The 24368-nt window shown below is 42.9% G+C and overlaps 1 non-coding gene and 1 pseudogene across 1 annotated transcript; one reads left to right on the top strand and one right to left on the bottom strand.

Annotated features, from left to right (window-relative positions):
* Positions 1-416: 416 nt before the first annotated feature.
* On the bottom strand, positions 417-2142 carry LOC118675613 (annotated as a pseudogene).
* Positions 2143-11233: 9091 nt separating this feature from the next.
* On the top strand, positions 11234-11339 carry LOC118677868. The gene has a single exon (XR_004974591.1). It is a non-coding gene; the product is annotated as a U6 spliceosomal RNA (small nuclear RNA).
* The last annotated feature ends 13029 nt before the right edge of the window (positions 11340-24368 follow it).

Here is a 24368-nt window from a genome sequence, read left to right as displayed (position 1 = left end):
CAAATGTTACCCCTATATTGTCTCAATATTCTTTTCCATTTCTAAAATTATTATTCTTATTACTAAAGGCTCGGTGCATGAAATTTGTGCACGGGATGGGGGGCGTCCCTCAGCCCAGCCTGCACCTCTTCAATACGGGACCCCTCAGGGGATGTCTGACTGCCAGGATCGGGCCTAAACTGACAGTCAGATATCCCTCTCGCAATCTGGGACCTCTGGCTCCTAACCGCTCACCTGCCTGCCTGCCTTATTGTCCCTAACTGCCTCTGCTTGCTAGTCTGACCACCCCTAACCACCTCTGCCTTGGCCCCCACCAACATGGCTTTGTCCAGAAGGATGTCTGGTTTAATTAGCATATTACCCTTTTATTAGTATAGATAGCTGTAAGTTTTAATTACTTTTAACATGGCAACCTGTTAACAAATTATTGATATAGGCTTTTTAATTTCCTCAAGATTATGAATTGCAAGTGGAATGAAGCAACATTTCCAGTTGACATATGGATCCACACGTAATGCAATGTCTTAAATTAAGCTTGTGACAATTAAACCAATAAACTGTAGCAATAATAAAACTTTTAGTAAAGTTCAACAACAGAATGTTCATCTCAATATATGCTGGAATCTATACCTTAAGTAAAAGGGTAATTATTTGAAATAGGTACCAAGAAAACAATGAATTTGGGCAAGAGTGGGTCTTTTTAAAGCTCATAATATAACTAGAAGGTAGCTTAATAGCCTGTACCACAGTCATAACTTCTAACCAATAGATTATAAAAGTCATAAATAAAATCACCATGGAATATGACAGAACTTTGAATGCTAATGTAGAAAGAACATTGGTAAGTGTTGGGGTCCAGCCCCAGCAGGTCCAGGGGTTCCCAAAGGTGTGGATGAAGGACACAGAGACAGCGTTCAGTTGATCGGCAGCCTAGCATAGTTCTCTAGTCAGGTTCTCCAGCCAGGTTCTGTCTTTATTCTCCTGTTACATCTGTATTTATACCATTTGATTTTAATACTATCCATTCTATTCCAAAGGTTAGGGCATTTGTTATCTCCATTCCAAGGTCACTACTCTACTGTTCGGTTAAGCTACAAGGAAGTAACTGAAGGAGATTATCCTAAGTAAAGATTATGTAGTTTAAGCATGATTGTTTGTAGTTAAGGTGATTAACTACCCGCCTGGCACTTAGTTAAGGGGTTTTACTGATTTATTCCCTTCCTTAGTCCTGTTAATCCCTAACTCCAGGGAAAAATCCCCACCTGGGCGAACAACCTTTCTCAGGGAGGTGGTCCTGGTTAAAACACATAGCGCTAAGAGGGGGAGCAAACATATGCCATATACGTCAGGTCCCTTGAAACATAAGCTGTGCAGATGTTTCTTCCCTGCAGTGACTGTGTCAAGCAGCAAGGGTGGACCGGCTTCTGGCAGGTAAGAATAAACATTCTGTGCTTTCACATTTTGGTAGATAGTTGGATCTCCCAAAACATAAGCAAAGACTGCAATCCAAATTTAAATTACTGTAAAGAAATAAAATACTGGTAAATTTTGAAGGTGGTAGTGGAGTAGGTGGAGGTTGCACTTACCTCCTCCTAAGACCAATCTGGAATTACAACTAAATCATAGAACAATTGACCTGACTAATAAACTAAGAACTGGCTAAAACAAATCTTATAACCAAGGATGTACAGAAGCCACATTGAGATGGGTAGGAATGGTGGAGATGAAAAAGGGCTGGCCCCCCTCCCAAGGACGGCAGCTGAGAATCTGAAAGGATATCTCAGCTGCAAAGATTCCCCCTGAGGAGCTTGGAGTCTCAACCGCATATAAGGCTCCCCAGCCCAGAGCACCAGAGCTGAGAAGAGGAGCCCACATAACATCTGGCTGTGAGAATCAGCAAGGATTCTGTCCACCAGGGAGAGATAGGAGTCCCCTTAAAGGGCCAACATGCAAAAGCTCATTTTCAGCCACTCACCTTTGGCTCCAGCAGAGGGCAGGTGGCTCACAGAGGAATAGGGTCATGTGGGGAGACACTGGGTTGTAGAAGGAGCATTAAAGGGTCAGTCACCAGGGTCCCCATGCTAAGTCACTTACACTGCAGAACCCATCTTTCTTGTTCAAGCACTCACCTCCATATGGCATCAGTCTGGGAGAATCCAGAAGCCCCACCCTCCTAACTCCCTATTGCCCCACCTTGTAGATCTTATACCCTGCAGAGGACTCAGCTGTCTGTGCCCAGTGTGTAGAGATTTGGATAGATTCAGTGGGTTTCAGAGACTGAGTTGTGTGGCTCTTGGGCAGGGCTCATTCCCCCCACCTTCCCACAAGCCTAACAGGTGCCACTCCCTCATAGAAGTTCGATTAGTCCCACCTTCTGGACTCCTGGCAACCCCGCTCTGCCAACATTGGGCTCTACAGAAGGTCCAGGCAGAATCCAGAATAGACACTTGTATGGCTGGCTCTAGGATTGGGGTCACCTTTCCCTTGTGTGCCTAACGTGTGCAGAGCCCTCCCTTCACACAGCCGAATCTTGGTCTGTTTGGGGCTAGTAAACTCTGCTGGCCTCACCCTAAAGTCTCCCTGAGACCCCATCCCACCACAATGGTCCGCAGGGTACATCTATCTTCAGTGTACCCTGGGACTTTTGCTGAGTGGACTTACACCCAGCACTGGCACCAAGTTTGAATCTGTATCAACCTGCTGAACACCACTCACACCTACCTGGTGACTCACTAAGAAACTACCTCATGCAACTTAAGTGCTACCAGCAGTTTTTTAAGCGACTGAGCCTAACAGGCAGCTGGCAGGTGGAGGCAGATCTCAGAGTGCCTTGGGCCTTTTGCTGACTTGCCCCCAGGCTTAGTGCCAGTGGAAGCCAGCCTTGGTACCCAGCTTGACCCTTCCCGTGTTCACCCAAGCCCAGTAAGGCAGCCACAAACTAAATTGTTTTGTAGCTCCAAACAGGTAGCCCAGGGCCAGTCACAGGCAGCATCTAACATTAACCTCCACCAGAGACCCTCCCAAAAGGCCCCAGAACCAACTGGTGGTCTGTGAGGTCCGAAAGGTTGGTGACCGCTGCTTTAGACCACATAAGAGAAGGACCCAATTAGCTCCACAGGTAGCATATTCAAAGAGAGATCTGATAGGTACCAGACCCTCCTGGGGTGAATTCTGTTTTGTGTGGTCAGCATCCACACAGCAACTTGTACAAGGTTGATCTTCATATTCAGCCAGCCTGAGGATTGACCCAGGCACAGAGAAGCCAATAGAAATCAAAACAACTACAACAGGAGGACTAACATAACCCACACAAGGGACATTCCTAGAGCACCTTGCTGGGGTGATCAGGTAGACTGTACTACAGAGCACCATAGGACACCTATAACATAAGACTATTATACCAAGACTTGGAGACATGTCAGGTCTACCTAATACATATGAACAAATACAGAGGCAGCCAAAATGGAGAGACAAAGAAACATGACCCAAATGAAAGAACAGAAGAAATCCCTAGAAAAAGGACTAAGTGGAATGGAGGCAAGCTAGGTACCAGATAGAGAGTTCAGAACAATGATTATAAGAATGCTCAAAAAACTTAGGGGGGAAATGGATGAACACAGTGAGACCTTAAATACATAGTAAATATAGCCCTGGCCAGTTGCCCAGTGGTTAGAGAGAGCATCAGCCCACAGACCAAAGGATCACAGGTTCCTGTACCCAACCTGAACCTGCAGGAAGCCCCCTTAGGAAGAACTAGAGTTTGAGTCTCTGGTAGAAACTGAGGAGTTTGGCTTTGAAGCAGAGACTAATTTCCCCTCATTGAGTGTCCTACTGTGAAATCTCTAAGTAGGGGGCCCACTAGTCCAAGTTAGGTTAGCCTGGTCTACCCTAAACACTTTCTTTGGAAAGCCCTGGAGGGAGACCAGGCAACATCAGAGGGGAGGCAGAGTAGCTGATGGGTGGAGGCTGACTTCAGGAAGCCTCAGACCATTCACAGATCCGCTCCCAGCTCTACACTAAAATAAGCCATTTACACATATTGGTACCTCCTATGAACACACAGGTCTAGCAGAAGCAGACAAAAAATGTGAATACATGGTGCTAAAGGTTTACTGCCATAGACATCCAACCTGAAGGGTTAATGATTGTGCCACTGAGCCCATCAAGACACCTCAAGACTGTATCTGTATAGCATATTGCACACCATGGTTGGGGTTGAGCCTCACAGTCAACCAGCCTTATGGTCAATTCCAACCTCAAAAGGGCCATCAGCAATCAAGACCAAATTACAACAGGAGGGTCCAAACAACCCACACAAGAGACGTTCCTAGAGCACCCAGCTCAGGAGAACAAGGAGACTGCACCACTGGGAGCTACAGGACACCTACAACACAAGGTCACCCCACCAAGAGTAGAGTCATAGCAGTCCTTTTTAAAACAGAAACAAACACAAAGAGACAGGTAAAATGAGGAGATAAAAGCAAACAAACAAAACAGGCTCCAAATGAAAGGACAGGAGGAGACTCCAGAAAAAGAGCCAAATGAAATGGAGGCAAGCAATTGATCAGATAGAGAATTCAAAGTAATGGTTATAAGAATGCTCAAGGAACCTGGTTAGAGCAACAACACAATTAAGAAGGATATAAAAACTATGAAAAATAATCAGGTGGAAATGCAAAATGCCATATCTGAAATACAGTATACACTGGAAGGAATTGTCAGTCGACTGGATGAGGCACAAGATTGATTTAGTGAAACAGAAGACAAAATAGAAAAAAAATCACTCAATCATAACAGAAAAAAGACAAAATATTTTAAAAGCAGGAGCGTCTATACTAAAATAGCCTAGGTAGCATCACACCCTCACATCATTACAAGATGGCTGTCACAAGATGGCCACACACACAGCGGAGGCGGGTCCTGGTGGCTGCTCCATGCGGTGGAGCCTGGGAGCCCTGCAACTCTGCGCGGCATGGAGGAGGCTGGTTCCAGAGTCTCCACCACCTCGTGCAGAGGAGGCGGGTTGTGGCAGGGGAGGGCAGTTGTGGGTGATCAGGCCCTGGCAGGGGAGGGCAGTTGTGGGTGATCAGGCCAGCAGGGAGGGCAGTTATGGGCGATCAGGCCAGCAGGGGAGGGCAGTTGTGGGCGATAGGCCGGTAGGGGAGGGCAGTTGTGGGTGATTAGGCCAGCAGGGGAGCAGTTAGGCATCAATCAGGCTGGCGGGGGAGGGCAGTTGTGGGCGATTAGGCGATCAGGGGAGCAGTTAGGCGTCAATCAGGCTGGCAGGCAGGTAGGGGCAGTCAGGTAGACAGGCAGGCAGGGTTAGGAGCCAGCGGTCCCTCCCAGATTGTGAGAGGGATGTCTGACTGCTGGTTTAGGCCCGATTTCTGCTGGATCGGGTCTAAATTGGCAGTTGGACATTCCCCGAGGGGTCCCAGATTGGAGAGGGTGCAGGCTGGGCTGAGGGACACCCCCCCCCATGCACAAATTTTGTGCACCAGACCTCTAGTAGTTTAGGGAAACTGGGACAACAAAACATACCAATGTCCACATAATAGGAATACCAGAAGGAGAAGAAAGAAAGCAAGGGATAGAGAACTTGCTTGAAGAAATAATGACGGAAAACTTCTCGGGCCTGCTGAACGAAATTGTCACACAAGTTCAGGAAGCACTGAGAGTCCTAAACAAGATCAACACAAAGAGATATACACCAAGACACATCATAATTAAAAAGGCCAGATCAAACACACAGAATCTTTTTTAAAAGTATATTTTTATTGATTTCAGAGAGGAAAGGAGAGGGAGAGAGAAATAAAAACATCAATGAGGAGAGAATATCATTGATCAGCTGCCTCCTGCATGCCCCCTACTGGGGATTTAACCCGCAACCTGGGCATGTGCCCTTGACCGGAATCAAACCCGGGACCCTTAAGTCTGCAGGCTGAGGCTCTATCCACTGAGCCAAACCAGGTAGGGTCAAACACAAAGAATCTTAAAGGCAGCAAGAGAGAAACAAGCAGTTACCTACAATGGAATTCCCATACGGCTGTCAGCTAATCTCTCAACAGAAACACTTCAGGCCAGAAAGGATTGCATGAAGTATTCAAAGTAATTAAAAGCAAGAATCTGTAACCAAGATTGCACTATCCAGGAAGGCTATTATTTAAAATTGAAAGTGAAATAAAGAGCTTCCTAGACATAAGAGACTAAAGGAGTTCATTACCACCAAACCAGCATTGCAAGAAATGCTAAAGGGATTGCTTCAAGAAGAAGAGAGAGAGAGAGAGAGAGAGAGAGAGAGAGAGAGAGAGAGAGAGAGAGAGAGAAATTTAGCATCTAAAAAATGGCTGTAAATAAGTACCTATTGCCTGGCCAGTGTTGCTCAGTTGGTTGGGTGTCATCCCATGCAGCAAGAGGTTGCTGGTTCAATTCTTGGTCAGGGCATATGCCTGGGTTATGGGCTCAACCCCCAGTAGGGAGTGTGCAGGAGGCAGTGAGTTAATGTTTCACTTTCACATGTTTCTTTCTCTTCCTTCCTCTCTCTCTGAAAATCAATAAAAATATTTTTAATTTTTTTAAAATCCTCACTTGAGGATATTTTCCAAATGATTTTTAGAGAGAGGGAAGGACAGAGAGAAATATCGATGTGAGAGAAACACATTGATTGGTTGCCTCCTGTACACACCCTGACCAGGGTCTGGGCCAAAGAGGACTTGCAACCAAGGTATGTGCCCTTGACCAGAATTGAACCTGGGACCCTTCAGTCTGCAGGCTGAGGCTCTATCCACTGAACAAAACCAGTTAGGGCAATAAAAATATTTTTAAATAAGTAAACAAATAGCTTTAAATGTAAATGGCTTAAATGCTCCAATTAAAAGACATATGGTAGCTGAATAAATAAGAAAACACAATTCATATATATGCTGTCTACCAGAGACCCAACTCAGAACAAAAGATACACACAGGCTGAAAATGAGGGGATAGAAAAAATATTCCATGCAAATTCAAATGAAAAAAAGCTGGTGTAGCAATAGTTGTATCTGACAAAATAGATTTTAAAATGAGGGCCATAACAGTATACAAAGAAGATCACTACATAATAATAAAAGGATTGCTCCAACAAGAGTATATAACACTTATAAATATGTATGCATCCAAAATAGTAGCATCTAAATATATGAAAAAATTTTGGTGGAATTTAAGGGAGAGATCTACATCAATACAATCATAGTAGGGGACTTCTAACACCCCACTGTCAACAATGAATAGATCTTCCAGACAAATTATCAACAAGGAAACAGCAACCTTAAACAACACACTAGACAAGATGGATTTAATTGATATCTACAGAATATTTTATCCCAAAGCTGCAGAATATACATTCTTCTCAAGTGCATATGGAACATTCTCAAAGATAAACCACATGTTAGGACACAAAAGAAGTTTCAATAAATTTAAGAAGATTGAAATCATATCAAGCACCTTCACTGACAACAATAGGATGACACTAGAAATCAACCACGACAAAAAAAATACAACAACTCTCAAAACACATGGAGGCTAAATAGCATGTTATTAAACAACTAGAGGCATGGTGCATGAAATTCATGCACTTGGGGAGTTCCTCAGCCCAGCCTGTGCCCTCTTGTAGTTGGGAGCCCTCGGGGGACATCTGAATGCCATGGAGGCAGGAGAGGCTCCAGCCACTGCTGCTGCATTCACCAGCTGTGAGCCCAGCTCAGGGCTTCTGGCTGAGCGGCACTTTCCCTGTGGGAACACTGACCACCAGCGGGCAGCTCCTGCATTGAGCATCTGCCCCCTTGTGGTCAGTGTGTGTCATAGCAACTGGTTGTTCCATCGTTTGGTCGATTTGCATATTAGCCTTTTATTATATAGGATGAATGGATTACCAATGAGATAAAGGGAGTAATAAAAAAATTACCTGGAAACAAACAAAAACGAACACACAGCCACTCAAAATCTGTGAGACACAGCAAAAGCAGTCCTGAGAGAGAAGGTCATAGCTTTACAGGCCTATCTCAAGAAGCAAGAAAAATCTCTAGTAAACATTCTACAGCTAAAAGAATTAGAAAGTGGAAAAGCCCAGAGTAAGTAAAAGTAAGAAAATAATAAAGATCAGAGCAGAAATAAATGACATAGAAACTAAAAACAATAGATCAATGAAATAAATAAGATCAATGAACTTTGGAGAAACCATGATAGCGGCATAAGTAAACACCAGAGATTGCTGCCTTGCACAACCACTTCAAAAATACAACTAAAAGACAGAAAGGACATCATCCAGAACCACAGAAAGGCTGGCTGAGTGAAAATTCTACAACTAGAAGGAAAGAGAAAAGCATACCGAGACTCAGAGGAGGTGCGGTGCTGAAGTAAAATACAGAGGTACAGAGGCACATGTGGAGAGGGTTGGCGGCTGAGGACACGGTTGTCTTTTTCAATCAGGAGGGAGTCTCAAGCTCTGAGCTCTAGTTCTGGATGAGTCTTTGGGGACACAGACTCATACGGGAGAAACTGGACTGTCTGGCATCGGTCAGAACTCGGGAGCAGCTTTCTCTCGGGGGTGCTTGCAGCAATTGCCAGGACACTGAGAAGCAGGGCCTCTGAGGGCAGGACTGAGAGCAGCCATAACTGCTCACTCTGCCCTGTTGATCCCCTGGGACCCCGCCCTGCCCAAGCCACAGAGGCTTTTGCATATGAAAATCCTGGCCCTTTGCAATCTGATAATTACCTAACAAACTGCAGCTGGCCCAAGGCCCCAGGGCAACTTGCATTGCGGCACAGCTGGCTCCTGCTGGATAGCCTCAGGCAGAGGCTAGATTAGCACCTCCTTAAAGATCCAGGAGCCAGTGTGCCTGGTGGTCAGAATGGGATCATCCAGATTGCAGCTCCTCAGATTCATAAAGGACACACTCAGGGGGCAGACTTAGTGAGCACCAAAGCCCCATTGAAACAAGTCTTGCCCCAGAGGGGTGTCTCCAGCACAGAAGTTCTCCCACTGCAGACACAGCTGATTCTCATAGCCAATTGGCCAGGAGGTCAATCCCTCCCAGTGTTACCTACAACAATCAAGGCTTAACTACAACAAGACTGTGCACAAAGCCCACAAGGGGGTGCACCAAGAGTGTCTACCTCAGGTAATTGGGGAGGCTGAGCCACTGGGCCCTATAGGACACCTAGTACAGAAAGCCACTCTATCAACACAGCGAAGCATAAAAAAATGCGGAGACAGAGAAACGGGACACAAATGACAGAAATGGAGGAAAGCAAACTACTGGATATAGAGTTCAAAACCACACTTTTAAGGTTTTACAAGAATTTTCTAGAAACAGCTGTTAAACTTAATGAGATGCTCAAGAAATCTAATGAGACCCTTGAGGTTGTGATAAGGGACCAACTAGAAATTAAGCATACACTGACTGAAATAAAGAATATTATACAGACTCCCAACAGCAGGCTAGAGGATTGCAAGAATCAAGTCAAAGATTTGAAATACGAAGAAGCAAAAAACACCCAACTTGAAAAACAAAATGAAAAAAGAATCCAAAAATATGAAGATAGCATAAGGAGCCTCTGGGACAGCTTCAAGAGTACCAACATCCGAATTATAGGGGTGCCAGAAGAAGAGAGAGAGCAAGATATTGAAAACCTATTTGAAGAAATCATGACAGAAAACTTCCCCTACCTGGTGAAAGAAATAGACTTACAAGTCCAGGAAGCGCAGAGAACCCCAAACAAAAGGAACCCAAAGAGGACCACACCAAGACACATCATAATTAAAATGCCAAGAGCAAAAGACAAAGAAAGAATCTTAAAAGCAGCAAGAGAAAAAAAGTCAGTTACCTACAAGGGAGTACCCATACGACTGTCAGCTGATTTCTCAACAGAAACTTTGCAGGCCAGAAGGGAGTGGCAAGAAATATTCAAAGTGATGAATAGCAAGAACCTACAACCATGATTACTTTATCCAGCAAAGCTATCATTAAGAATTGAAGGTCAGATAAAGAGCTTCACAGATAAGAAAAAGCTAAAGGAGTTCATCACCACTAAACCAGTATTATATGAAATGCTGAAAGGTATCCTTTAAGAAAGGAAGAAGAAAATGGTAAAGATACAAACTATGAACAACAAATACACATGTATCAACAAGTAAATCTAAAAATCAAGTGAATAAATAATCTGATAAACAGAAAAAAAAAAGATCAATGAACTTTTGACCAGACTCATCAAGAAACAAAGAGAAAGAACCCAAATGTAGTCAGAAATGAAAGAGGAGAGAGAATAACAGACATCACTATCTACCCCCTCTTCCCTGCTGTTTTCACAACTCAGGGATAATTGGCACCAAGGAGTCTCTAGTTAGTAGATAGTTCTGTTCCCTTCCCCTCCAAACAAGCCTCTTTTGAACTCTTCATAACTTTTACTCTAAGTATGTTTTACAGGCTTGGGAAAAATACTGACAAGACACCACCTTAGGACATCTACTGGACTGTCTCCTAAAAAATAAACAAACCATAGCCTTTCAAGACAGACCCCCTGGTGTCTGTTCAACATCAGCCCCAAATCCTCCTCCCTTCCTTGTAGCTTAGCAACAGCCAGGACTTAAAAGGGGAAGCATCCTTTGTTTCTTGCCCTATATGATTAGCAATGCACAGGCCCTTTCCTCTCTTGGAAAGCAAAAATAAACTCCCTCTCTGCATCTCTTCTCTCTGTTGTGAATTCTTTCACAGCCCCTCTAGCCTAGCCAAATCCTAACAAGTATTATGTTAAATGTAATAAGCCAGTGAGAGAAAGACAAGTATCACATGATCTCACTTATATGTGGAATCTAGTGAGTAAAACAAGATAGGTCCAGAGACCCGGAATCATGCAACAGACTGACATATTTAAGAGGGAAGGCTGGAGCACTTGGGGTGGGGTGGGAGGGGATCAACCAAAGAACTTATATGTATAACCCATGGACACAGGCAGTAGTGCAGGGAAAGCTTGGGGAGAAGGCAGGAGCAGGGTGAAGGGGATCACTGCGGGGAGAAAAGTGTCTGTAATACTTTCAACAGTAAAGATAAATTTTAAAAAATGTTTTTAAATGAAATGAGTTCCAAATAGGATAATGTTCTTATAACTTCAGGTACGTTACAAAGAATAATACTTTAGGACTATACAACTGGGAGGAAAAACTGTATTAGTTGGCTATTGAGAAAAAGTGATTCGGGTGCTGGCTTCAGCAGCACATGTACTAAAATTGGAATGCTAAGTGAAGATTAGCATGGCCCCTGTGCAAGGATGGCACACAAACTCATGTAGCATTCTATAATTTTTAAAAAGTGATCCAGGAAATCCTAAAGCAGTGATGGCGAACCTATGACACGCGTGTCAGAGGTGACATGTGAACTCCTTTTGGGTGACATGCATCGACAGAGACAAAAAAACTGCATAATTCAAATATTTGTCTCTTGCAACTGCCAGAGTTGGGCATCACTCGAGTAATATTATTACTCACGTTACTCATGATCAATAATGCAATTCTAAAACCGGATGTAAACATGTACATCGGTGTTGCATAGCAAAGATACATAGTGAAAACATCCAAGATACATTGTTCCAATATTGACATTAATATAAAAAGGTTAAGAATTGCACTATAAAGAGATTAATCTTTACTCATGACATTTTATTTTTACTCGAGTGACAAAATGCCCAATTCTGGAAATGGCCTCGCTATTGTCAACATGTGCCGCGGGTGAGCTTCCCCTGCGTTCGGGTGCATTCGGCAAACGGACGCACTTGATCACCATGTTCGTTAGGAGACAGGAGTGGGAGGGTTAGAAGAAAAAGATATACAGTGCAACAGTGCTCGACGAGACATTCTGCGTGTCGGATAATTGATTACAGCACCATATATTTGTAGGTTATACATACTATCTTTGAATTGTTTTGCACCAGGGGTCAGTGCAACAACGCTGCAAAAAGTTAATAGGTAAGAAAACTATCAACCTTTTATAAAAAACGCCGTGATTTATTTATTTATTTATTTTTGCAGCCTTGTGATGGAGAATCAAAAAAATAAAAAAGCAAGATTGAATGATAAAGGAAATGGAAGTAGCAGTAGCCGACCCTTTCAAGACATGTGGACTGAGATTTATGGGATTGTCGACAGAAACAACAGATCATTGTGCATACTGTGTAATGAAATGATAGTAGGCAGATCGTGGAATGTAAAGAGACTTTTTGAAACTAATCATTGTCAGTTCTTGAAAAAAGTTTCGATGAAAGGAAGGAATACATTTCTAGGCAGCTACACCTCTATAAAAGTCAATCAAATTCCATCATTAAATTTGTAAGATGCTCTACAAATTTAACATCAGCAAGTTACTGTATTGCTCATTCCATAGCTTAGCATGGAAAAGGCCTCAGTGACGGAGAATTTATTAAGGAAACATTTCTAAGATGTGCACCAGCTCTATTTCACGATATGAAAAATAAAGATGATATTATTAAAAGAATTTCTGAGTTACCACTCAGTAGAAATGCTATCAATGACAATAATAGATCTTAACAAAAACATACATCAATTTAAAAAAGACTTAAATAGTTGTAAATATTTTTTGTTTTCTCTTGATGAAACTACTGATGTCACATCAAATACTTGGTTGGCCATTATTGCTAGATATTCTGATGGTCTCACAATGAGAGAAGAGTTGATAAAGTTAGAATCAGTGCCAATAAGTACATCAGGAAATGAAATATGTAAGGTTGTTATAAAAACATTCAGTGACCTAAACATTGATATCTCTAAAATTGTCAGTCAAGACAGATGGGGCACCAAATATGGTGGGAAAAAGCGTGGGATTCCTGAAATTGTTTATGGAAGCTATTAGACATCCACTTGTACCTTTTCATTGCATTATCCATCAGGAGGTGTTGTGCGCCAAATCGGGATTCTCAGAATTGAATGATTTAATGTCAGTTGTAACAAAAATTGTGAATTTTATAGCTTCTCTACCCCTTCACAAGCGAGAATTTTCTGCACTCTTACAGGAAGTTGATTCAACCTACAGTGGACTACTGATGCTCAATAATGTGAGGTGGCTGAGTCGAGGTAAAGTACTTGAGCGATCTGTGGAGTGCTTTGAAGAAATTACGGTATTTATTGAGAATAAGAATCTGGCAAACTTTCCTCAGATCAATGATCATAAGTGGGTCAGCAATTTGATGTTTTTTACAGATCTCTCTGTTCATATGAATGAACTGAACTTAAAATTACAAGGTTTTGGCAAAAATATTGACGTTATGTTTGGATACATCAAATCTTTTGAAAGTAAACCTAAAATTTTCAAGCAAGATATTGAAACTAAAACTTATAAGCATTTTCCTCGGATAAAAAAGTATTTCGAGAAGGCCACTACAATGAGTGTAATGGAGTCCATACTTATGTACCAGAATATAGTGAACTCGTTATTTGAATAGTTCAGCATAAGATTCGGCCAATTTAGAAGCCTAGAACAGACCATTAAAATAATTAAGTATCCGGATGTAGTTGTTTACAGTACTTTGGAATTAAAGGATTTCCAATGGATGCAAATTGACGATTTAGAGATGCAACTTGCAGATTTTCAAGGTAGCATTTGGATTCATGTGTTTGTTGACTTAAGATCGAAACTTGAAAATCTGGAACGAAATTGTTTGAATAATGAAGAAGAGTGCAACTATGAACAAGAAATTTTGAGTGCTTGGAACAGAGTACCTGACACTTTTAGCGACATAAAAAATCTAGCGATGGCTTTGCTAATAATTTTTTCATCAACATATTTTTGTGAGACTTTGTTCTCAGCATTAAATAATATTAAAACAAACAAAAGAAACCGGCTAACAGATGAAGTTAGTGGCGCTTGCTTGGCCTTGAAGTGCACCAAGTATGAATCTGCAATCGAAGAATTAGCAGACAAACTTCAGCACCAAAAAAGGCACTAATTTCTAGTTTTCGTACCATTTGATTATCATTGTTTTTATTATTATTTTTTCCTAAATGTACATTGTTTTTCTGTTTTTGTTCATTTTATACATATTTTGGTTAATTTTTCTTTGTTAAATGGCATTTAAATATATAAAATAAATATCAAAAATATAAATCTTTTTTTTTACTATGGTTGCAAATATCAAAAAAAATTATGAATATTTCTATATGTGACATGGCACCAGAGTTAAGTTAGGGTTTTTCAAAATTTTGACACTCCGAGCTCAAAAGGTTCGCCATCACTGTCCTAAAGCAAAGTGCTTTCTTATTTTCTTGTTTTATGATCCCTAGTAATGCTTGTCAGAGCTTGGGGGCAACACTCAAGAAAGCACAAACAATCCTTGTTCAACCCAGATGTCCATGTACCAGCTCACATCTCTCAGCCTGCCACCTAAAGTAGCCACTTGTTTCTTAGAACCATGGACCTAACTGAGTCTCACTGCCTAGGTGTCCAAGTGAGAGGCTCCCCCAGGTCAGCAGAAACTCAAGGAGTTTCTTTTGTTTACGTGTGAAGTTAACAGCTTGTGTGTTACATAGAAAGGCCCAGCTGAGAGTCTTGTTTCTAGAAGAGGCAGGCTGATATGGAAAGGAGGTGACAGGTGCATGGGGATCCAGGTGGTGTGATCCTGAACAATCATATTTCTGAGTCAAATAGAAGGTGGGGCATGGTTGGGAGGGTTTTGTGGTTGGAGGGCTCTTGGGGGATGGCAGTGTTCAATTTCATGATGTGGGAGGTCGTTATATAGGCATTTATTTACCTTATAATCTTATATTAAATGGTGAGTTTATATGTTAGACACTTTGTGCATGTGCATTATATTCACACGGAAGGTTTTGTTTAAATAAAGAAAACCAGAGCAATGGTGGGTCTCAGCAGGACCGCTGTGCACTCTGAAGGCCAGGAGAGCACGGGTGGGAAGGACACTGCAGGTGCTCTGTAGGTGGGAGCAGCGCTGTCACGGCCGTGATTGCACTCAGATGCCACAGGGCAGTGAATACCAGGGGTGTGTGTGCAAGATACACAAGCCTCAGAGCCTTTCCTCTGCAGCGAAGGCTTTTACGGGTTGGGAATTCTCCACAAGTGGAAGCTCCTGAAAAGGTGTCATTCGCCAAAATCGTGTGACTTATTTCTCTTTTCAAACTTTCCACTCATTGTGGACCCAACTGCAGTGTCGTGACAGAGTCTCCCAAACTCCTTTCTGTAACCTCCTTACTATGCCATCTCCTTACCCTAATGATATCCACATGCGCCTTCATTTCCACTCTTCTTGAGCCTCCTCTTTCTCTCTTGCCCTCTCTTTGTGACCCCTCTATTTGCTAGGTCATCGACATTCTCAGCTGGCCTGGCCACGCCCTAGTGGTGGGTGGGCCTCTGCAGGAGTGTGGTTTCCATACAGCAGGAGCAATCGCGCCCAGATTTGGGAGTGCTGACAGGGTGAGAGGGCAGGGCCCAAGGATGTGCAGTTGGGGCTTGACTAAGAAAGAGCGCTCTCTTTCTGTAAACAGTGCCATTAGGATAAATCTCATCACTGAATTCAGTAGTGGACTGGGGTTCCACACAATGGGGATCTATGGACTGAACTACTAGCAGTTCCCAGCATGGAATCTGGGAACAGAACTAACATCTGGGGTTTTAATTCAAATAGGGAACTGACTGGAAAGCCAATTAGATCAGTGGCTCAATGCATAGAGTGAAGCTCAGATCTGAGAGGCCCAAAACTCTCAGAAATAGCAAGAAAGACTGAACTCAAAAGGTTTGTGGGGTACCACACCTGTGTTTCTCATTGTCCCCAAAGCCATAAGAAGTGCACTTTGGAGTCTGTCACTGCCATCAAATTTGTTAAAAAACAAAATTCAACTGTAAATTTAAAGATTAAATTGGATTTATTCAGTGATTCGTGAGTGGGGCAGTGTCCCATCTGGCACAGATAAAGGCACTCTCAAGAGCTGTTCAAAATGCATAGGCAGAAGGGGGAGGGACACTCTTCCAGGCAAGGTCACCTTCCTCTAGGCAGGGGTTGAAAAGGACAATTAGGTTAGGAGTAAGTCTTGGTTTGATGATATGAGCTTAGCATAAGTGACTCTATTTGGGGCCTGTTATATCTTTTTCTAAAAAATAATTCTTTGTTGTTTAAAGTATTACATATGTCCCCTTTCCCCCCCATTAACCCCCTCCTGCTCGCTCCCTCACCCCCCTTCCCAGGCCTTCAGCACCCTATTGTCTGTGTCCATGGGTTATGCATATCTGTTATATCTTTTTTAACACTCCTATGCAACAGGAAGCCTGCGGGGGGAGGGCAATCCAAGGTATGACCAACAGGGCTTAAGTGCCCATTGTCTATGTGCTACATAAAATGTAGCAGTTACCACCCAGGCAGGATGGATAGGCAGGGAGAGGGGGCCCATCCCAGCAGCTCTTCTGAAAGCCCCACTAGCCAACTTCCACATAATTTCATGACCAGATCAAGTCACATAACCATCCTAACAATAGGTGATCTAGGAAGCTGAGTATTTTAACTGAGTAAATTGCTACCCCCAATAAACTCAGAATTTTGTAAGGGAGGCAGAGGAAAGAATGGTTATAAACAAATAGGTAGTATCTGCTGTGCTCACTAAAATACTCCTACCCTGAGCTTGTTATTCATCAGAAATCCATCTCCACTTAAACTTTCAATTAACAAAAACAAGATGGGAATATATCCTCCATGGGACATAACTAATCACTCTCAGTCACAACATTTCCCTAAGAAAACAGGACAGTTGTACATATGAAACATAGTTAAACAACTGTTCATACGTTCTATTGTGTAGAAATCACCTAGAATTGTTAAGTTGGTAGACAAAATCCTATATAATAAAAGGCTAATATGCAAATCCACCAAATGGCAGAACGACAGGTTGCTATGATGTGCACTGACCACCAGGGGGCAGACAGTCAATGCAGGAGCTGCCCCCTGGTGGTCAGTGCACTCTCACAGTGGGATCATCACTCAGCCAGAAACCAGGCTCATGGCTGGTGAGCGCAGTGGTGGTGGCAGGAGCCTCTCCCGCCTCTGCAGCAGCGCTAAGGATGTCTGTCAGTCAGACATCCCTCGAGGGCTCCCAGACTGTGAGAGGGCACAGGCCGGGCTGAGGGACACCCCCCTCCAGTGCATGAATTTCATGCATGGGGCCTCTAGTATCTAAATACAGAAAAACTGCTTGAAGGGCTATAAAGTTTTGTTCTGTAATTTGTATATAATTCTTATAATGAAATGGAAAGCCTTTTTGTTTAAAACATAGGAAATAATTTTTAAAAGCAATTTTTAATGTTAATTTAGAATTTTTTATTTAGTTAGAAAAACAATAAGACATCCCTCAATGTATCATTTTGTTTGAACACAACTTCATCTTCAGGAGTTGAACACTGATGGAGTGAATAGAGAGAAAGATTGGTGGTTTGAGCTGCCCAGCATACTTCTGGGAAAGGAGGCATGTTAGTAAACGATATCAGCTAAATCATTTGAAATTGTTCAGCATCAATCCTCCGCGAAGATTGTTGTTGGCTGTATTTCAATTAGTTTATTGGGAGGGAATGATGGTGTAGCTGTTCTCATTCTACATTCGGGGAAACTTCAAAAGCCCCTGCTGAAGGGCATGGGGGAGGAGCTGAGACACCTGACCACTGAGCAAGGTGTTTCAAATGAGTGAGTTTGGCTTGATAGGCACATTTCCCATTCCTGTGCCTGCACCCAGGGGTGTCATGCCTGGATTCATGGCTTTTAAAAAAAGTAAAAGAGAAAAAAGAAGAAGAAGGAAAAAAGATCAAGTGCCCCTTCCCAGTTTGAAGATCTCAATGGCAACTGCTGGTGGCAAGTTCTATCCCAGGAGGGCCCAGGCGGTCCTCTAGTACACACTTGCCAAGGGGGGACAAGCAGGGACAAGCTGCGGCCTGCTTCTTTTGCTTCCCTTTTGGATGAAACCAGCCTCAACTTTCTCATGTTTGTATTAGGTGTACCTTTATCACAGATTCCAAAGTAAAGGCGGCTTTTAAATACACCATTGCTACCATCAAAAGCAAAAGCAAAACAAAGTTCTTCTTTCCTCTCATTCTCTTCTACAATATTCTTTTTTCTCTAGTTTGCGTTTATCAGGTTTCTAGAATAGAAACATTCATCATCTCAGAGGCTCAGTTTTCTCACAAGGATGTTCTAATTCAAGTTATGTATTTTTTTATTTTTAAATTTTATTTTATTGCTTAAAGTATTACAAAGAGTAGTGTACATGTCTCCTTCTTTTCCCTATTGACCTTCCCCCAGTCTCCTCTACCCCCCAGTATCTTTCGTCCATTGGTTATGCTTATATGCATGCATACAAGTCCTTTGGTTGATCTCTTACCTCCTCCACTACCCTCTCCAGCCTTCCCGGTATAGTTTGACAGTGTGTTCCAGGCTGCTCTGCCTCTGTATCTATTTTTGTTCATCAGGTTATAGTGGTCTTTATTATCCATAAATGAGTGAGATCATGCGGTATTTTTCTTTCTCTGACTGGCTTATTTTACTTAGCATAATGCTCTCCAGTTCCATCCATGTTGTTGCAAATGATAAGAATTCCTTTCTTTTTACAGCAGCGTAGTATTCCATTGTGTAGATGTACCACAGTTTTCTAATCCATTCATCTGCTGATGGGCATTTAGGCTGTTTCCAGATCTTAGCTATGGTGAATTGTGCTGCTATGAACATAGGGGTGCATATATCCTTTCTGATTGGTGTTTCTGGTTTCTTGGGATATGTTCCTAGAAGTGGGATCACTGGGTCAAATGGGAGTTCCATTTTTAACTTTTTGAGGAAACTCCATACTGTCTTCCATAGTGGCTGCACCAGTCTGCATTCCCACCAGCAGTGCAGGAGGGTTCCGTTTTCTCCGCATCGTCGCCAGCACTTGTCGTTTCTTGATTTGTTGATGATTGCCATTCTGACAGGTGTGAGGTGGTACCTCATTTTTGTTTTGATGCATCTCTCAGATGATTAGTGACTATGAGCATGTTTCACATGTTTCTTGGCTTTCTGAATGTCCTCTTTTGAAGAGTGTCTATTTAGGTCCTTTGCCCATTTTTTTATTGGATTGTTTATCTTCCTTTTGTTAAGTTGTATGAATTCTCTGTAAATGTTCGATATTAAGCCCTTATCGGAGATACTATTGGCAAATATGTTCTCCCATGCAGTGGGCTTTCTTGTTGTTTTGTTGATGGTTTCTTTTGCTGTGCAGAAGCTTTTTATTTTGATGTAGTCCCATTTGTTTATTTTCTCCTTAGTCTCTCTTGCCCTAGGACAGTGATGGCGAACCTTTTGAGCTCGGGATGTCAGCATTTTGAAAACCCTAACTTAACTCTGGTGCCGTGTCACATATAGAAAATTTTTGATATTTGCAACCATAGTAAAACAAAGATTTATATTTTTGATATTTATTTTATACTAGAGGCCCAGTGCACAAAAATTTGTGCACTGGTGGGGGGGGGGGCGTATCCCTCAGGCCCACTTGTGCCCTCTCACAGTCTGGGACCCCTCGGGAGATAACGACCTGCTGGCTTAGGCCCGCTCCCAGGTGGCAGAGGGCAGGCCCAATCCCTAGGTGCAGCCCCTGGTTGGGCTCAGAGCAGGGCCGATTGGGGAGTTGGGGCGCCACCCCCTATCATGCACAGAGTAGGGCAATCGGGAGGTTGTGATGCCACCCTCAGTCACGCTCAGGGTAGGGCCGGTTGGGGGGTTGGGGCGCCACCCCCTGTCACACTCAACGCAGGGCCGATGGGGAGGTTGCGGCTCCACCCTGTCACACACAGAGCAGGGAGGATCAGGGGGTTGGGGAGCTCCCCCCATCAGGCACAGAGCAGGGCCGATTGGGGGTTGGGGCGCCTTCCCCTGTCACAAACATAGCAGGGCGGATAGGGAGATTGTGACCCTGCCCTCTGTCACACACACAGCTGCAGGGCGATCAGGGGTTTTGGGCACTGCCCCCTGTCACACTGCTCCAAGGGCCAGGAGGCCTCGTGGCTCCGCTGATCCCAGTGCTGGATCCCAGTGCTGGGAGGCCTCGTGGCTCTGCTTGATACCGGGGCAGTGAGGCCTCGCTGCTCAGCTGATTCCAGTGCCAGGAGGCCTAGCAGCTCCGCTGATCCTGGGTTTGGGAGGCCTTGTGGCTTTGCTGATCGCCGGCCAGGAGGCCTCGCGGCTTTGCTGATCCCGGTGCTGGGAGGCCTTGCGGCTCCACTGATCCTGGTGCTGGGAGGCCTTGCTGCTTCGCTGATCCTGGTGCCGGGAGGCCTCTCGGCTCCGCTGATCCCAGGTTCAGGAGGCCTTGTGGCTCTGTTGATCCCAGGCCGGGAGGCCTTGCGGCTCTGCTGATCTCGGTGCTGGGAGGCATATTACCCTTTTACTATATAGGATAGAGGCCTGGTGCATGAGTGGGGGACAGCTGGTTTTCCCTGAGGGGTGTCCTGGATCAGGGTGGGGGTCCCGCTTGGGTGCCTGGCCAGCCTGGATGAGGGGATGATGGCTGTTTGTAGCTGGTCACACCCCCTTCAGGGTGGGGGTCCCCACTGGGATGCCTGGCCAGTCTGGGTGAAGGGCTGAGGGCCGTTTTCAGGCTGGCGGGTGACTGAAGCTCCCAACCTCTCTTTTATTTCTTTTTCTTTTTTATTCTGAGATTTTATTTACCTTCTTTTTTTTTTTTAATTAAATCTTTATTGTTCAGATTATTACATTTGTTCCTCTTTTTTTTCCCCCCATAACTCCCCTCCTCCCAGTTCCCACCCCACCCTCCGCTCTCACTCCCCACCCACTGTCCTCTTCCATAGGTGCACGATTTTTGTCCAGTCTCTTCCCGCATCAACCACACCCCTTTCCCCCCCAAGAATAGTCAGTCCATTCCCTTTCTATGTCCCTGATTCTATTATGATCACCAGATTATTTATTCAATTGATTCTTAGATTCACTTGTTGATAGATGCATATTTGTTGTTCATAATTTGTATCTTTACCTTTTTTTTTCTTCTTCCTCTTCTCAAAGGATACCTTTCAGCATTTCATATAATACTGGTTTGGTGGTGATGAACTCCTTTAGCTTTTCCTTATCTGTGAAGCTCTTTATCTGACCTTCCGTTCTGAATGATAGCTTTGCTGGATAAAGTAATCTTGGTTGTAGGTTCTTGGTATTCATCACTTTGAATATTTCTTGCCATTCCCTTCTGGCCTGCAAAGTTTCTGTTGAGAAATCAGCTGACAGTCGTATGGGTATTCCCTTGTAGGTAACTGGGTTTCTTTCTCTTGCTGCTTTTAAGATTCTCTCTTTGTCTTTTGCTCTTGGCATTTTAATTATGATGTGTCTTGGTGTGGTCCTCTTTGGATTCCTTTTGTTTGGGGTTCTCTGCGCTTCCTGGACCTGTAGGTCTATTTCTTTCACCAGGTGGGGGAAGTTTTCTGTCATTATTTCTTTAAATAGGTTTTCAATATTTTGCTCTCTCTCATCCTCTGGCACCCCTATAATTCTGATGTTGGTGCGCTTGAAGCTGTCCCAGAGGCTCCTTACACTATCTTCATATTTTCGGATTCTTTTTTCATTTTGCTTTTCCGGTTGGGTGTTTTTTGCTTCTTCGCATTTCGAATCTTTGACTTGATTCTTGCGCTCCTCTGGTCTGCTGTTGGGTGTCTGTATAATATTCTTTATTTCAGTCAGTGTATGCTTAATTTCTAGTTGGTTCTTTATCACAACATCGAGGGTCTCGTTAGATTTCTTGAGGATCTCACTACATTTATCGGCGGTCTCACCAGTCTTTTCGAGGGCCTTACTAAGTTTATCGGCAGCTTCTAGACAGTTCTTAAGAGACCTTAAAAGTGTGGTTCTGAACTCAATATCCTCCATTGACAGTTTTGTCCTGTTTCTTTGTCTCCGCATTTTTTATGCTTTCTTGGTGCACCCCCTAGTGGTCTTTGTCCGCAGTCTTGTTGCCTTTAAGCCTTGATTGATGTCGGCAATACCGGGGTGATTTCTATTTACCTTCTATGGCTGTCACTGGAGCTGAGAGCCGTCTTTAGCTCTGAGGCTTGGCTCCAGCTCTGAGACCTCGGCTGCTGAAAGCAGGTTTCTGGGGTTTTGTTTAGCTTCTATATTTGTAACAATCTTTCTTAGAGAGCAGCTCAGAGCCCAGCAGGCAGGCGGGGAACCTGGCTTCCTCCGTCACTGGAGCAAGCAAGCTTCCATGTTCTCGTCAGCTGCCTGGCTGCCGGCCGCCATCTTGGTTGGTAGTTAATTTGCATATCTTGCTGATTAGCCAATGGGAAGGGTAGCGAAGTTATGGCTAATTACCATGTTTCTCTTTTATTAGATAGGATATTTAAATGCCATTTAACAAAGAAAAATCAACCAAAAAAATGAGTTCGTGTGTCACCTCTGACACGCATGTCATAGGTTCGCCATCGCTGCCCTAGGATCTGTGTCTGTAAATATATTGCTATGGCATATGTCTGCAATTTTGCTGCTTATGGAGTCTTGTAGGATTTTTATGGTTTCCCATTTTACATTCAAGTCCTTTAGCCATTTTGAGTTTGTTTTTGTGTATGGTGTAAGTTGGTGATCTAGTTTCAGTTTTTTGCAAGTATCCAGTTTTCCCAGCACCATTTATTGAAGAGACTGTCTTGTCTCCATTATATGCTCTTGCCTCCTTTGTCAAATATTAATTGAGCATACTGGCTTGTGTTGATTTCTGGGTTCTCTTTTCTGTTCTATTGGTCTATATGTCTGTTCTGGTGCCAGTACCAGGCAGTTTTGAGAACAGTGGCTTTGTAGTATAGCTTCATGTCTGGTATTGTGATCCCTCCTACATTGTTCTTTCTCAAGATTGCTGCAGCTATTCAGGGTCATTTTTATTCCAGATGAATTTTTGGAGAGTTTGTTCTAGGTCTTTGAAGTATGCTGTTGGTATTTTAATGGGGATTGTGTTGAATTTATAGATTGCTTTTGGTAGTATGGACATTTTAATGATGTTGTTTCTACCAATCCATGTACATGGTATATTCTTCCATTTGTTCATGTCTTCCTCTATCTCCCTTTTCAATGTCCTGTAGTTTTCTGAGTACAGGTCTTTTATGTCCTTAGTTAAGTTTATTCCTAGGTATCTTAATTTTTTTGGTGCAATGGTAAATGGGATTGTTTTTTTCATTTCTCTTTCTGTGAGTTCATTATTGGTGTATAAAAAGGCCATAGGTTTCTAGGTGTTAATTTTCAGTTAATTTTGTATCCTGCTACTTTGCTAAATTTACTTATTAGGTCCAGTAGTTTTTAAATGGAGTCTTTGGGGTTTTCTATGTATAGTATCATGTCATCTGCGAATAAGGACAGTTTTACTTCTTCTTTTCCAATTTGGATGCCTTTTATTTCTTCTTGTCTGATTGCTATGGCTAGCACTTCCAGTACTATATCAAACAGGAGTGGTGAAAGTGGGCATCTTTGTCTTGTTCCCATTTTTAGGGGAAATGAGTTTAGTTTTTGCCCATTGAGTATGATGTTGGCTATAGGTTTGTTGTATAAGGCTTTTATTATGTTGAAGTATGATCCCTCTATTCCCACTTTGCTGAGAGTTTTTATCAAGAAAGGGTGTTGGATTTTGTCAAATGCTTTTTCTGCATTAATTGATATGATTATGTGATTTTTCTCTCTCAGTTTGTTTATGTGACATATCACATTTATTGATTTGTGGATATTGTACTATCCTTGCATCCCCAGAATAAATCCCACTTGATCATGGTGTATGATCTTTCTAATGTATTGCTGAATTCGATTTGCTAGAATTTTGTTGAGGATTTTAGCATCTATGTTCATCAAGGATATTGGCCTGTAGTTCTTTTTTTTTTTTGTGGTGTCTTTATCTGGTTTTGGAATTAGGGTAATGCTGGCTTCATAGAAAGAGCTTAGAAGTGTGCCTTCCTCTTGAACTTTTTGAAACAGTCTGAGGAGGATAGGTTTTAGTTCTTTGAATGCTTGGCAGAACTCCCCTGTAAAGCCATTCAGACCAGGGCTTTTGTTTGCTGGGAGATTTTTGATCACTGCTTCAATTTCTTTGGTAGTTATCGGCCTATTCAGGTTTTTTTATTCTTCTTGATTGAGTTTTGGGAGCTTGTATTTTTCTAAGAATATGTCCATTTCATCTAGGTTGTCCATTTTGTTGGAATAGAGTTGTTCATAGTATTTTTTCATAATTGTTTGTATTTCTGTGGGATCGGTTGTTACTTTGCCTCTTTCATTTATGATTTTGTTTATTTGGGTCCTCTCTCTTTGCTTCTTGGTGAGCCTGGCTAGAGGTT

This window comes from Myotis myotis, unplaced genomic scaffold (genome assembly GCF_014108235.1).
Source record: "Myotis myotis isolate mMyoMyo1 unplaced genomic scaffold, mMyoMyo1.p scaffold_m19_p_2, whole genome shotgun sequence".
Taxonomy (NCBI): Eukaryota; Metazoa; Chordata; class Mammalia; order Chiroptera; family Vespertilionidae; genus Myotis; species Myotis myotis.
This window is presented reverse-complemented; position numbering and strand designations above follow the sequence as displayed.